Source organism: Pinus tabuliformis, chromosome 5_1 (genome assembly GCF_031772625.1).
Source record: "Pinus tabuliformis cultivar Carrire ecotype Pingquan chromosome 5_1, CPIR1, whole genome shotgun sequence".
In the NCBI taxonomy this organism is placed as follows: domain Eukaryota; kingdom Viridiplantae; phylum Streptophyta; class Pinopsida; order Pinales; family Pinaceae; genus Pinus; species Pinus tabuliformis.
In genome coordinates this window covers 872690170-872697394 of record NC_142305.1, presented here as the reverse complement: position 1 = coordinate 872697394, position 7225 = coordinate 872690170, and positions in this window count along the sequence as shown.

Sequence of the window (7225 nt, the reverse complement as noted above, 5' to 3'; positions counted from 1 at the left end):
ATACCCCTGAGAACAGAATTTTGGAACCTTTCTAATGAGTTTATTCTTCCCTTTTATTGGGAGAGAGGACTCAAACAATAGTTACAAAATATTTCAACGTACTACAGTTGTTTGAGTGTGTGAATTTCCTAGTTGTCCTAATGATTGCATAACAGATTCGATTCTTTTCTTGAAAATGGAAAAATAACAAAACGTAGAAAATGTGAGGTGTAATGATTGACACGGAAAAATATCTCCAATTCCTATTCATCTGATTTCCTCTGATCAGGCCATGCCTCTACCACAACATTCCTTCACAGTTACTAGCCAATTTGCATGTCGCTTTCTCCCTTTAACAACTAGAATCTCCCCCTTTTTGGAGTTGGACGTGGTTGAATATGGTGGTGTTAGAGGTGCTTTGTAGCTTAGTTGTCGACCCATCTATTTTTTATAACCTTTGTGTTGCAGTATCGAGCCTCAATGTATCGTAACTCTTATTTAAATAATGTTACGAAATCACAACATTTTGATGCCGTTAACCCCCTTTTCTCTTAGCCCCTTTATCATTTATCAACCATAGGACCACTGCCTGAGACCACTATTATATCTCTTAGGGGCTGTAGTATTGGAGCCTTCATCCATTATAACTCCATTTGAAATAAATGTTACAAAATCATATCATCCCGATGCTCTTAGCCTTTTTTCGTTATCCTTCTTATCGTAATTCTTCCATAGAACCGGGTGTCATGACCAGTGGCTTGGCGCTTAGGTGCTAAGGTCTTCGAGCTCCTATTAACGGCCTATTTTCCTTGTAATTACTCTTCCACCCCTGGTTCCTTTAAGTCTCCCACAACCATGAGTCATCAATGCATCAGATCTCCTTTCCTCAGAAGTTCTTCAAAATCTATTTACAACAGAGTTACAAAATCCTCCGCCTCTGATGTACTTCCGTAGCACCTAGGTGCTAGCCCTGCTCTACGCCCCTGGTCCTTTTGGGTCCCTATGACCAGTCACTAGTCTCATCGTTGGAGCTCTCTAGGCATCGTAACTTTTTAAAAATACTTCTACCACGGAGTTCTGATATCTCCATCCCCGATTTTCTCCATAGCACTTAGGTGCTAAACCTTCTCTCTGCTTTGGGTTCTTTGTATCTCTCACGACCACGTGCTAGTCCTCATTGGAACCCCTCTCATCGGAAATTTTTGAAAACTTTTATAAAGGAGTTCTAATATTTCCAACCTCTGATATGCTGACCTCTGAAATTTAGGTTTCGTTATGCTAAGCTTTTTCCAAAATTGGGATCTAGATGGTTGACCTTGTAGAATTTTAGCCACTAGCATGGTTTGTTGGAAAGGGAAAATTGCACCCTTGCCACAAACCAATTCAAAAGGAGACTTCCCAGTTGACCTCCTAGTAATAACCTGGTTGGCCCATAGGGAAAAGTTCAGTTCTAAGTCCCAATTTTTCTAATTTTTTGACAGGGTCTTTTCCGTAATCTTTACTAAAGTCTTATTTGAAGACTCAGCTAGCCTGTTTCCCTGTGGATAGTAGGTGGTGGAGTGTCCCACGATGATGTTGTACTTTTGGAAAAAACTTAGAAACTTGGAATATTTAAAAACTTGAGCATTATCAATGATAATCTTCCTTGGACAACCAAATCTGGCAAGGATATTCTCCTCCATAAAATTAATAACCACTGCATCCATTTCATTTATGGCTGGAATGGCCTCCACCCATTTTGTGAAATAATCAATGGTTGTAAGTATCCACTTGTGTTGACCGTTGGATGGTGGATGTATTTCTCCTATGAAGTCTAGCCCCCATTGCCTGAAGGGCTCCTCCACAAAAATAGGAATTAGGGGGAGGGGTGCCAACTTCTGCTTCTCAGCAAAAATCTGACATTTTCCACAAGATCTGACATAAGCATGAACCTCACCAAACAACTTGGGCCAATAGAAACCTACTTTAAGGATCTTATGGGTTGTGGCTCTCCAGCTGTAATGTCCTCCATAGACACAGTTATGAAATTCATCAATCACCTTAGGAATCTCTTCTTCTACCAGGAATAAAAGAAAAATCCCCATTGGGTCCTTCCAATACAGCTGTCCATTTGAGATAACAAACTTCTGAGCTTGTAACCTCAAGGCCTTGTATTTAACTTTGTCAAAATTTACTGGGAACTTAAGAAAAAGTAAATAATGGACAATATGCTTATACCACTGTGAGACAAGGTATTTCATTTGAATTTTGAGGACACAATGCTTTTCTGCCCCTCTTCTCCTTTGCCTTCTTCTTCTGTATTTTCCAATAGGTTTATGCCCAAGGCCTGGCAGTTAGCTTCAAAAAATATTCTCACTAATCCCTGCCCCTTGATCAACTTAGTGGGTTTGATGTCCATGTCATATTCTTGAATCTTGGAAATCCACTTGCCTCTCTTTCCTTCGTTGTCACCCTGAACTAGAATGTCTTTCACCACAATTGTAGGAACATAAGTTATTATATTTGACTGTAGGAAATAAATTTGGAAGGCCTTTAGATCTTTAACCAAATTATAGGTCTCTTTCTCTAATATATTATACTTCATCCCTATGTCTCACAACACCTGGCTGAAAAACACAATTGGTTTTTCGTGTCCTTCATTAATTTTCTGCAATAGAATGGTTGCCACCTTGTTAGGAGAGGAAAAAGAGAAAATGAGGATGGCCTCTGATAATATAGGTTGGCTAAGGCTGGGGCTTATGAAAAAAAAAATATTGTAGAGAATGACTCTCGGGCTTCTATGGTCCACTTGCCTTTCGTGTCTTTCTTCAACATTTTTGTAATTTCTTTGACAATTTCAGCATAGTTTGGTATGAATCTCCTCAGAAAAATTATTTTGCCCTAGAAATATCGAATCTCCTTCCTATTTCTTGGTAAAGGAATATTATTAATAGCCTCCACCCTTTTGGGATCAATCTTCACTCCTTCCTTTGCTACAATGTGGCCCAAAATCTTCCCTTCACTTAAAGCAAACTGTGATTTCTTGGGATTTAAGGACATATTGTACCTTCTACATTTTTCAAATGTGAGCTGCAAATGCTTGAGGTGCTCTTCATCTAATTTAGAGAAAACAATTATGTCATCCATGGTGTAGTAAAAGTTTTTTCTTTTGATCCTCAGGGTGTACAGTGACTTGGTTGTATCCAGAGAAACCATCCATCATGGACATCTAGGTATACCCTACCACTTTTTGCATAATATAATCCATTTTAGGCAGAGGATAGTTATTTTTCAGCGAGGCCTTATTCAAATTTCTGAAATCTACGCACAACCTTATTTCTCCATTTTTCTTTCTGACAGGAACCAAATTTGCTACCCAATCGGAGTACCTTAAAGGCATACTTATCTTATCCTGTAACAGTATGTTTACCTCCTTTTAAATTTATGGGAGCAACATAGGGAGCAACAGCCTAAGCTTCTGCTTATATGGCTTTACACCAGTTTTTAAACGAATTTTGTGTTGTATGAAAGAGGTGTCAAAAGTCTTCAAATCCTCATATGACCAAGAAAACACGTCTGTGTACTCTTTGAAAAGGTAAAGGTACCTTTGTTTGTATTCTTTAGGAACTCCCCTAGACAGCTTGATGACTCTAAGATCTTCTTCTATGCCAATATTACAATCTTCCACCTCCTCCTCAAGCTCTTGTTCAGTTGTCTTAGCAGCCACATCATTTGAGTTGAAAATACTTTCCAATGGGACCAACCCTCTGGGGATGCTATTCCCCTTTAGCTGCAATATCTTGTGACCAACAATGGTTTCCTCCCAACTGGCCTATTGTTCACATGTCATCTCCTCGTCCTCCTGATCAATCACCGAGTTCGAGAATTCCCCAATGACCTCCATGAAGTGCTTAATTTGTTCTTCATATTCAAACACTTGCTAGTACTTCACATTGTTTGGTACCGACAGCCTGTACCTAACCTCAACTTCATATCTGAGCAAGGGATTTTGGGGAGGCTTAAAATTGCTAACAGTGATGGCCAAGGAAACTTCATAGAAAATTTTAGGGGCGAATGTTCGCCCTTTGGCGAAATTAAGGGGTTTTAAATTTTTAGTGGGCGAATATTTTGTATCATAGTACATTTTTACAAATCACCTCAAATAGCCCACCTTATTTTAAGGGAGAGGGTAAAAAAGGTAAATTTAGCCCTTAAAATTAGGAGTTACAACCTTCGCCCATTTTCAAGAATAGATTTTATTTAAGTGAATCCATTCGCCCATTTTCAAGAATAGGTTTTATTTAAGTGAATCCTATGGGCCAAATACCATATTTATAAAAGAGGTATGGAAAATTAATAAAAATATAAATAAATGAGAGGTATGGTAAATAAATAAAACATTTTTTATATTTACTCCATAAGTCACCTTATATACATGCAAGGGTGTAAACAAATAAAAATATAAGTAAAGTGGAGGTATGGTAAATAAATAAAACGTCTTTTTATACTTACTCAAAAGGTATGGTAAATAAATAAAAATATAAATAAACTAGACGTATGGTAAATAAATAAAACCTCTTTTTATATTTAGTCCATAACCCTCATTCTATTTATGAAGGCTCAAGAAAGAGGTTTTATTTAAGTGAATCCTATGGGCCAAATACCATATTTGTAAAAGAGGTATGGTAAATTAATAAAAATATAAATAAACGAGAGGTATATTTAGGTGAAACCTATGGGCAAAATACTATGGGACAAATACCATGGACTAGATTGTTATTAATACCATGCAAAAAAAACATTATTAACCCTAATATTAGTATTAATAAAAATAAAAATGGCACATGGTATTGACCCATGGTATTCACCAAAATGGCACCTGGTATTGAACCATGGTATTCACCAAAATGGCACATGGTATTGACCCATGGTATTCACCTGGAATGTAGCCTATTTAAATGGGGGAATTAAACCAACATAGATCCATCTTTACTCTGGATCTACTAACCTTTGAGAGGTATCAAATATCGTGATATGCAAACTAGCATAGAGTGAAAAAATATTTGATCCCTCTCGGGGGTGGATCAAGAGTAAAAATGGATGTTGTAATTTAATGTATGTTAAACATTTTAGCTTGGTTAAAATAAAAAATAAAATAAAAATCAACTATTAATTTTATTAATTTTTACAAATTACTAATAGTAACTTTTAAGCTCCAGGTTTATAATAACCCATGGTATTGACCCATGGTAATACCAAGATCTTACAAGATTTTATAATTGAGTAAAATATTCGCCATGCCTGGTGAGATATTCGCCAAAAAATTATATATACATATTATATTATTGATAAAATCGCCTTCCATTTTTCCTATATACCATGGAGATTCGCCCATTTATTATATATATAAATTTAGGGGGGTTCTTAAAATTTTCCCTAGGAGTCTTCCTTCCTATTATGCTCCCTGGGAAGAAACTAAATATTGAAATCTAAGAAAAAAGTTTTCAATCAAATCCCATACTTTGTTCTTGTAGGCCTTCAATATTGGATGCTTGGTTTGACACTAATTTTTTATTTGCTTCACCACCAGCTCTGAATCCCCAAACACATTCAAGCACCCAATGTTAAGGTTTTTAGCAACTTTTAGCCCCAACAACAAATCTTCATATTCAAAAACATTGTTTGTGGCCTCAAACTCCATCTTGAAAGAGAGAGGGATCAAGCTACCTCATGGAGATACCAATAACACACCTGCCCCATTTCCTTCCCTAGAATAAGCACCATCAAAATATAATTTCCATACCTTGTCATGCTCCAATGATTGTTTACTTAGCTGAGTTGTACATTCCACCTGGGTGTCTCCCATGATTTGATCATCTTCTTCTAATAGCAGACAAGAAAAATCCTTCTCTTTACCATACACAGGGGCATTGTTTGAGAAATCTGCCCTTGTAACTATCTTCACAAATCTAGATTCCTTGTACAATTGGCGCTCTTCTCCACCAAACATGGGAATGGTAGCATAAGTTAGATCCAATTTAATGGAACCCCCAAGTTTCATTCCCCATGACCTGGACAAAAGCATACCAAATATTGCAGGGATGTCAGCCACTACAATGTCCATTACTACACTCTTTACTGGGATTTGAGCCAAATTGACCACCAGATCCTTGATCATACCCAAGCACTTTACTCTTTTGGAATCAAAGGAGTATAGATATTTGTATGGCTTTGTTATCTGTAGTCCCAACTGTTCCATCACAAATAATGGAATTAAGTTATGAGATTCTACTGAGTCAAGCATACAATTATGTAGTAGTAGGTCATGAATTACCAAGGTGACATAGAATGGAGTGGAAGGGTCCTTCTCCTCCACATGGGGTCCAAATGCAGCCATAGGCCTCTCTTCTTGAAGCTTATGGCTATCATGTAGGGGGGTAGTGATGGGTGGACTCATCAACTGAGACACTTGAGCTTTGTACTGGGTTTGTTTCACTAATTCAATCAAAGGGACAGTTATCTTGACTTTCTCTAACTCTTTTTGGAGATCGAAGGCAAGTGGATTCTTATCAATTCTAGTAGACTCGACAGGTGCTTTGTCCTCATTACAGATTGGCTTCATCAGTGGGAAAATTTCTCTATTTTGGAGGCTTCATACTCACTTGGAATGGGATGAGAGGATTCTTTCTTGGTTTTTGGGACAGGGTTGACCGGTTTCTTCCCTTTATATGTTGTCTTAGTGGGACTTGGATGAAGATTTTCTTCATTCTAATCTTGCCCCCTAGACCTTTTCCTAGATGGCCTGAGATCATACTTCTTGTGTAACTAGGCTTGCATGAAGTCAGCGAATTGCTTACAATAATTATTTATCTCATCATCATCCAGTGGGGCCTCTACATCATCCCCTTCTCCTTCATGGTCTTATATTTCGTTTTCTCCCTCTAAGAGAGAAAAGAACTCATTTTCTTGAATGTATATGGTTTCTTCAATATTCTCTCTAGGATCATCTTCTAAGTATAGAGGAGGTTGAATATGATCCTGTTGATCCTTTCTCTCCCTTTGCAAGATCTGCAAATGTGGTCTCCTGTATTAAGGATTAAAATTTATGTTAGGAGCTGGTTGGCTCTGTCAAGGAGAATTTTTGTTCTCAAACTCCAATTTTACTAGTCCAATAGGAAAATTCCTTATCAGCCTGTTCATTTCCTCTAACTCTTGTCCTTGAGTTTCCTTTTCATGGCCTGAAGAGTTGGATTCTTACATTCCTCTC